This window comes from Palaemon carinicauda, chromosome 4, assembly GCF_036898095.1.
Source record: "Palaemon carinicauda isolate YSFRI2023 chromosome 4, ASM3689809v2, whole genome shotgun sequence".
Classification (NCBI taxonomy): Eukaryota; Metazoa; Arthropoda; class Malacostraca; order Decapoda; family Palaemonidae; genus Palaemon; species Palaemon carinicauda.
The window spans coordinates 85,217,122-85,224,413 of NC_090728.1; the positions used below are offsets into that span (position 1 = coordinate 85,217,122).

Sequence of the window (7,292 nt, forward strand, 5' to 3'; positions counted from 1 at the left end):
GACTTAATGACAGTGTGCTATGTTTGCAAAAAAGGTAAAATTGTCATCACAGTATGAAAAGAGTAATTAATATTTCTAGGTAATATAAAAACCCAAAAAAAAATATAATCAAATGTAAAAGGTAAAATAAAATATTTACATTTTTATAAAATAACACTTAATTCATGCTAAATATATTTGTTTCTTTTTTAAAATACATTATAACTGTAGATTCATATAAGGTTTTTAAAATCAATGTCTTGTTTAAAGTATCCATTAAAATCTAAGCATATATTCATAATAAAAGATTAAAACCAAATATATCACAATAAAAACAGTCTCGCCGTAATAGAAAATATCTCGATTTCCATCGTAGGATAAAGTCGATAAAACTCTATTTTTCTATTTATGGATCCAGCTTAATATTAAATGCAAGTGATGTGTTAAGACCTTTTAAAAAAAACTTTCACAACAATTGTGTTTGATCAACAGTAAATCTGTAATATAGAATATAAATTTATATTCATTTCTGTGTAGAATAAAGCATTGCAGGTAACTTACATTAGTCGGCATTTATTGCCAATTTTGCTTTTATTTGCGTCAGTATCTGTATTTTCAACATTGCCTTCCTGTGCTTCAGCGCCAGTTAGCTGGGAGGTAATTTCTCCATTTGATTCTGGAATCTTACGTCTAATATACCGTTGGCTTTCAATCAAGTCTTCTATCGGAAGCGTTGTGTCACTTTCTAGGCTATATGCTATTCCAATATCTCTAGCTTCCTTATCTGAATTTAGTATAGAATTGCTATGGCCAATAGGATAATGTACTACTCCAACTTCACTTGTAGGTGTTAAAAAGATTTCGTCGTCATTGTCACTTTCAGTTTGGGTTCATTCTTTTATCTGATAATGGCGATCTGTGCCAATAAGATCTTCGGTTTGATATCTAGAAGACATAGTTTTGGTATCTTCATCTGCATGGACATAACTTCCACTAATAAGGACACCACTGATGTTACTTCTTTTGAAGACTATTCCTTTCTCTTTGTATAACGCATGGTAATTTTTCGCCTTATTATGTCCATATTCTCCTTCTTGGGGGACACCAGTATTAACTCTCCATTGGGTTCTTCCCATTTCATATTTCTCTTTAATTTTTAATGGAAGGACTGTGTCACACATAGATTCCTTCAATAAATAGTTATCATCATCATGATCATCTTCATCTGCTTCACCTGTAACTACAATAATCCCTCCGGATATAATATTACCAAGACCTGACACAGTGATAGTACTTTCTCTTGATGCAATACTACTAGCCCCTCCTGACACGGATCTACCATCCCGTCCATATGCCGTACTAATAACTTCTGATGCAGAGCTGCTAGCTCTGAAGTTCACCGGATCATCACGTCTCTTTCCTTTCATACCTTGGGGGACAGCGTTGTCAAGATCTTCATCAAGTAGATGAAGTCCATTTCTGGAATATTTCGAAAGAAACTTCCCAGGAAAGTTTTCTTCCACTTCAGTGCATCTCAGTTCGGCCTTCGACACTGCAGGTAAGATCTTTGTGGGATCTTTAAGTGGATCGAAAATATCAGTGATGTAAGCTATATCTTGAACTTCTCTGTTGATTGTATGCTCGGTATCTATTTTACTTAGAAACCCAAATTGATTCCCTTTCAATGTCTCATCTTTCATTGTAATTGAGTGAAGGTTTTACTTACCTTCTTCTGATAACTCAATACTTTTTGCCAAGATTTGTGGTTTATCATCATCTTTCTCGTTTTCTATGAGAAATTGCTCTGTCTCTTCTCGTTCTACTTCCAATCGACAACCCTGTTCCTCGGTTTCTGATATTCGTTCTAGCTGTGGAGAGATGGGGTGCTTTCTTTTAACTGAGAAATGTGTATTTATAGAATGATATCTAGGCTGTTCTGTTCTATCAGGTGTCAGACACTGCTTTAGAGAGAGAGGGCATCGACCTCTGAACCTTCTTTCATTAGAACTTAAGTCTATCAGATTTTCACCAAGGACCTCAAATTTTCCACAAGTTAAAGACTTTACTGCTCTTTGCTTATCTTGTACTACATAAGGGTCGTCAATCCCCTTTCCAAAAACATATTGCTTGACATCAGTTCCACTAGTTATATTCGCCAAGCACTGCAGAGAATTATCAGATGAAAGCTGACTATTTTCTATCTTTGTAATAATGGCCTTCCACTCTGAGGTTCCAACAATTGATTCAGGTTCCTTGCCACTGCTTCTTCATCCTATAATAATAAAATTTTAACTAAATAATTTTGCAGACCATACAATGGATTGAGATATTGAAGCAACTATTCATGATCACATAAACGAATATTTTACAGCTATAGTTCATTACTAGTTGACACTGTCAAGCAATATTAAGCCTAATGTTCATGGGAGGAAAATCATAAATCTTAAAGTAATATCTATTATTTGCAAACACTACAAACCGGAGACCTTCAGTAGGGATATAGCATTGGCAAAGCTGAAATGGGTATTATAAGCTCTTAACCAGGTAAATGTAGTTGGTTGCCATGTAGAGAACCCTCACTTTGACCTTTGGTCTAAGTGCTTGTGCGAAGGGTGAGTCAGGACATGTAACTTAAGTCTCAAGTCTGTATGATTGGCATAAAAAAAAAAGTTTCTTTACAATCTATCATTTTTTCCTTTAAGTGATACAAACCCTCAGCCTTCAATAGAAAACTTATTCCTGGGAGAAGATTCCTGTAACCAAACATAACTTGGTTAACTGACCTGGGAAAACTTAATGAGCTTCTGTCTTGAGAGAATTGAAAGTCGTATTTCCTGTCAACCAAATAACATCCTTGCATCGGAATGTAAATGGGGTTAAAGAATGCCATTATCAAAATAGGTAAGGCACTGATTGATCTATGATCTATTTAATATGTTATCCAGTGTATAATCATTAAATAATTAATGAACAAGTATACAATGGGTCTGTCAACCGCTTTGCTCAAGTGATGGGGGTAACAGCTTAACAGTTCTAAATAAATTACAAATTGTAAATAGAAGTCACTGTTGAATAGGTTACCTGCATCTAGCGATTGTTGCACCTCAAAAGAGGGGAATAAGAAAGTGGAAAAAATCGCCAGATATTCTTGCCATTACCCCGACACCTGTTGAGGAGCTACACATCCAGGGACCTGTGGGTATGCTCCCAGAGGTAGTGTCAGGGAAGGCTATTTGAATTTTCCAGTCACTAATCCTTAGGACCTGCACAACGAAAACATTCTCCCTAAAGGTTAAGAGTGAGCAGATACACCTGCTTTTCTATGCTCTCATGCTCGAGGGTCCACCTGCACATCCTCCAGGGGCATAGGAGTGATTGACGAGTTCCCAAAGCCAGAAGGAGGTGGTTGTCTTGGAGACCGTTCTTTAAACCTTTCCAGAGCTTAGAAACAGTCTCCTGTGCTGAGGTCTGGAGTGTCAAATCCTTTAGAAGTAGCATCTTAATACCCACAAAGGAAAAAGCAAAAGATTGTTTAACTCTCTAGCCACTTCCTTAGGGGAGGAAAAGCAGAAGGGCATGAATTTATGATCCTTAATTGCTGGGTTGAGTGTTTTCGACACTAAAACGAGAGCTCCCTCCAGGATGTCTGAGGGATAGACACACATCATAAATAGGGCTACCGCCTCTTATCAATAATCAATCCACGATATAGCCTGATGGCTAGCATAGATGCTGATTCCGCTGATGATGCCTTTATCAGCTCTTCTACTGTGTCAACAATTTGCAGTGAGGTAGGCGGAGCATCATTCAGGATGTTGGATCTCTGCAGCTTAGAAAGTACTGGAGGAAGAACCGGAAGCGTCAGAAGTATCAGTTGATATTTCCTGCTTCGTTGGAGCAGTCTTCAATTAGTGGTCAGCCACCAAAGCAAATCAAAGATTGCCCTGAGGCATTAGAGAGATCAGAGCTATAACTATTAATTCTCTGTATTGGTCTCTTACAATGGCTTTCCACAAGAGTCTCCATGTAAATGCTAGATCTAGACACTGACTCCTTCCCTAATGTGTGACCTTGGAGTACTGTTACAGCTTCCAAAAAGCCATGCAGGGGAATTTTTAGGAGTCTTGTGAAAATCTAAAAAGCCAGTCGTCCTGTGCTTCCATGACCTTGTCTTCTTCTTCTGGGTGGCAAATGGTGATCATGCATTTGGTGACACCTACATGCATTTGGCAACACTTAACCAGCAGCAAACAAAGAATGCAGAGGAGACAACCAAATGAAGCTGGAGCTACTTCACATCTTCCTTAATCTTCTTTCCAGTAGTTGAGGATTTCATCACTGTAGACAGTGCCACTTTCTTAGGGATTCATCAACAGGGTCATCATAATGATTCTTGTCTAACACCTCCTTTGAAGGGGGAACTGGTGGAAGAGCAACAGCAGAAGGCTTTTTAGCTCTGGTGGATATAACCTTCTTCAAAAGTTTTTGTTTATTGGGCACCATCAATCCCAAGAAAAGACCACGACCTAAACAGATCCAAATTGTCATCAGGGTACTAAACAGTAATTATAAGAGTTGGCAATATGGTTGAGAGATTGGTAGGGGTGTATTGCCCCTACTTGCGGAGGAACATAAACCTGTATTCTCGGAACTAAACAGTAATTATAAGAGTTGGCAATATGGTTGAGAGATTGGTAGGGGTGTATTGCCCCTACTTGCGGAGGAACATAAACCTGTATTCTCAGAACTAAACAGTAATTATAAGAGTTGGCAATATGGTTGAGAGATTGGAAGGGGTGTATTGCCCCTACTTGCGGAGGAACATAAACCTGTATTCTCGGAACTAAACAGTAATTATAAGAGTTGGCAATATGGTTGAGAGATTGGTAGGGGTGTATTGACCCTACTTGCGGAGGAACATAAACCTGTATTCTCGGAACTACTTCTAAGCGTGTGGGAGCAGCTTCCATTCCCCCAACATGTGCCCTAGAAGATAGACCTATAAAGAAATTGCATGAGAAACAGCCAGTTTCGTTCTCGAAGAAGGGGAAAATGAGCTGAGATCATCTTTGGTATCAATTTCGCTTGCCTTCTGATGTCGAGGAATCACTTTTTTGTTAGCGAACTTTCTCCACTGCACAGGATGCCCCTCCGTATATGCCTCACAGGTCAATGACTGCAAAAACTACAAAGTAAATTGAGGACCACCCACCGCCTTACTCATATACCATCCCGAACGGTGGCTTTTTTATGGAAAAGCCATATGTCTGGCTTAGGGGTAGATATCGAAAAGGCCCAAAGTTGCACACTCTGAAAAGAGACTAAAAGCAATCAGTCTAATGAAAAATTTAGTCACACACACACAGAGCAGTGTATTTGTGTACTCAGCTGCAGCTGAAGTTAAAGTAAGGATTGTTTTATTTGTCAGGTGTATGTGGCTTACTCATCACCCAGCAACCAACTAAGTTCACGTTGTTGAAAGTCTAATGTCTGCTCAAGTTTTGCTGATGCTATACTCGTATTAAAGGTCACGGGTTTGTTTTAAAGTTAAAGTTGCAGGTTTTAGGTCTCCACAGAGACGATTTACATCGTCTTCTCTCGGGCGACCATTAGCCAGCAGGGACTATCACTAGTCCCCTCTAACCTCCCCCCCCCAGGTGCCACGTGGGAGTACCCCCGGTAGAAGGTCTCACGGTATTCGCGTCCCTGGCGGGGACCGAACTCGGGACCTCAATAATAGAGATCCACGACGCTACCGACCTTGCTATCCGGAGTATTACGTGTAGGAAAAAAAAATCCTTCTCAAAGAATACCTGTGATGAAAATGAAAACTAGAAAATTAAATTTACAGATACCAATGATATTCATTATGGTTTTCTATTAATTGTCCAATGTTTTTTTTTCTGATCTTGATTTTGACAATGGCATTATGTATGATACTTAACTTGCTTCTTTTGATAAAGGCATTATTTAGGTCACTCACTCCCTCACTTCATTTATTTATATGTAAACTATATTAGATGAATCACACAGCAGGTTCCTTATAATAATGATACAAAGTCTGATGACTGATAAAGTCTTATTTCTAATTTTGAAACAGTTTACCTTTTTGGAAAGAGTTGTTAATCCACTCGTCTGGGATTTAATGTCGTTATTATCCGAAGACAATAGTAAATCCTTCAAAACAGCAATGGCAGTTAGCGTAGATTTCTGTAGCTAAAAATAAAGATAATCATCTATTCCAGTTATTTACAAAAAGGCAACACGAAATAACAATCCTATTATTCTTTATTACGATTACTTATACCCAAGATGTATTCTGAACTCTGTACATACATGATATCTCTGAAAATTACTTAGATATACACTATAGCAATACAACTGTCTGTCAGTGTAATAATGAATAAACTTTCTCATTCAAGTATGAACTCTCTTCACTATTTTTTTTTTTTTCAATTTACTACTTTTCATTTCAAAGAAGTAAGCCTCAATTGTGTAAGTAATACCCGAATGAGGGCAGCTATCAAACATTTGTAACAATTTTTGTTATTAGCATGAAACGCTGGCCTACACCTTCCATGTATGATTTCTCTCTTTCAGACAGAAGTTCTACACTTTTATTTTTACAACTATCTATGTCCAAGTGGTATGTCTACTTTTGACAGAAGTAACAACATACATCAAACATGCATTGCTTACCTCATCTGAGTAACCCATTTCTTCACTTGAAAGTAGATTGTTTGGGTCATGCCAGTCCAGTAATTTGCTCTGCTAGGCTTGAGCTTGGTGACGTGCTGAGAAAACTTTATCAAAAGTCTGAGCTTCCAACAGTTGTCTTTGTGACTCGAGAAGTGTCAACAGAGTGGATAGCCCCTCAGCAAGAATACTTTTGATGTCTTCAGTCTGTTTCTCGACTTCTCTCTTTGCCTGTTGGTTCTTCGATAACAGTCTTTGTAGTTCCTTGATCAGGGCTCTGTTCTTTTCTCTCATGTCCTTCAGAGCTGACTGCTTTTTTTTATATATTTTTCAGTGTGATTATCGAACAGCATGACAGTCTTCTTGATGCACTGATCCTCTTTTAATTTTATTTCGGAAAGGGCGTGGTTAAAAGTTCTAATTTCACACACTAATGGTGGGTGAGAAATCACAAAGCAATCATGGCATATCCATTCTTTGCAACTTTTGCACCAAAATATGCAGTATGAACCATGGTTGTTGCATTTTGCAGCATGCTGGGGAGGTTCATTGGGAGAAACGGATTTCTCTATTTCATAATCATGAAAAATCAACTGTGACCCAGTCTCGTCATTAGA

At 38.2% G+C, this 7,292-nt stretch overlaps 1 pseudogene; it reads right to left on the reverse strand.

Annotated features, from left to right (window-relative positions):
- Positions 1-207: 207 nt before the first annotated feature.
- Positions 208-7,292, reverse strand: part of LOC137639551 (uncharacterized) — a 9,419-nt pseudogene continuing 2,334 nt past the window's right edge.